The sequence below is a fragment of the Galleria mellonella genome, unplaced genomic scaffold (assembly GCF_026898425.1).
Source record: "Galleria mellonella isolate WM207_F2 unplaced genomic scaffold, CSIRO_AGI_GalMel_v1 utg33, whole genome shotgun sequence".
NCBI lineage: Eukaryota > Metazoa > Arthropoda > Insecta > Lepidoptera > Pyralidae > Galleria > Galleria mellonella.
The window spans coordinates 14,640,233-14,642,244 of NW_026442079.1; positions in this window are offsets into that span (position 1 = coordinate 14,640,233).

Below are 2,012 nucleotides of genomic sequence, written 5' to 3' on the forward strand. Positions count from 1 at the left end.
ATCAATCGATTGTAAACAGTCACATTATTTGAGTTTGTGTTGGGAATTAAACGTTCAGTGTATATATTTAATTTAATTTCTTTATGATAGAATAGCAAACAAGCTCACGCCCCACCAGACAAAGATAAACGTCGCAACACAAAAACAGAGGAGAGAGGAGACTTTGTACAAAAGTCGTTTGCTTGGATACTTCTATCTCACCATATTTCAACCGTAAAGCAGTTGTGTTTGGCTGTGTTTCGTTTTGAAGGGTGGGATATGGCGTGAATTTACTGGGAACAGAGGAATAACACCTGAGTTCTCAGGAATGGCAACGCATGAGGGTATCACGGGCGAAACAGTATACTTTGTTATGTCCATGGTACTGCTCATGTCTATAGGCGACGGTTACCACTTTCCATCAGGTGGGCCGTCAGCTTGTTTGCCATTCTAAGTCGTATAAAAAAAAACTTTAATTATTGTCATTTAAAAATTAAACTACTAAACCGATTTTGGGAAAAGTTCTATAGGACCAATCTGTACTGATAAGTATATCTTTTCAGAAAAAAGTTGAGGAGTTATGAGGTAACAAACATACAAAAAATACAAATACATTGAGAACCTCTTTTGAAATATTGCTCAAAAGTATCGATAGATGTTCGATATTATTCCCTAATTACCGCAACTGATGGAACAAGTTATTGTTTATCACAGTTGGATAGCTTATCTACGTTATTGTAGCCGCTGGGGGTCGCTGTTGGCTGACGTAACGTTCGAGACAATACCAACTGGTAGTATTCCGATAACTCCATCGTATTCTGACAACACAAATAATGTTTGCACAGTAGGTCAAAGTTAATAAAATATTTAATGGAAAATATGGTTGGACTAGCTCCGTCCGCGGCTTCGTCCGCGTGACAGTCACATTTTCATTAATTTAGAATAAAAGTGTTTGGCCCACTAAGCACGAATTTGACAACGGTCACATATAGTATGAGAGATGCCTTTGTTTGTTTTGTTTTTTTTTCAACCTCTTTTTTGGACAAATATTTAGTTTTAATGTAATAACTACCAATTTAATTTGATCGATAAAATCTTGCACTCGTGTCACAGCTGCTCGAGACTAAGGATCCCGAATGGTCCTGAAACTAGTCAAGCTTTCTCGACTATATTACACGTAATTTAAACCAGTAGTTATTACAATAGAATATAATTTATTTATTTATTTATTCATTAGTACAAATATGTGTACATGGCGGACTTAATGCTAAAAGCATTCTCTCCCAGTCAACCATAGAGAAGTGTCAGAATACTCGAATGCGTTACTACTAATTATTGATATACATACATTGATATATATATTGTAACTTTCAACATGTTTAGTTTCTCTAATATAATATTTTCTTTAGTAACTTCTTTTTTATTGTGTAGATTTTTTTTTTTATTTTTTAAATACACAGGCATAATTTTTAATATGTATCTGTGTATTTGAATTCACTGATATCATTTCGAGTCTCTTGTTTATTTCTAATCACCTAAATAATATAGACTTTTCGACCCTTATGAGTGTCGATATCAATAAGTCCACTTGGAAACAAAGATATCCGCGCCAAATAATCACACGCTAGTTTAATTTTTTAACTACTATCTTTATTGCGGCCATATCTTACATTATACAAACCTTACATTCGTTACAGATATACTATTATTATTATTTTTATGCAACTTAAAATGGCAAACAAGCTGACGGCCCACCTGATGGGAAGTGGTAACCGTCGCTAACCATGGACATAGCAGAGTATACTGTTTCACCCATGATACCCACCATGCGTTGCCATTCCTGAGGACTCAGGTGTTATTCCTCTGTACCCTGTAAATTCACTGCCATATCGACGACGACGGTACCACTTTCCATCAGGTGGACCGACTGCTTGTTTACCATTCTAAGTTGCATAAAACAAATTGGATTTTTACCACTACGGTACTGGCAGTTAAAAAGAGACAGATTCGAAATAGAAAATTTTATTTACATA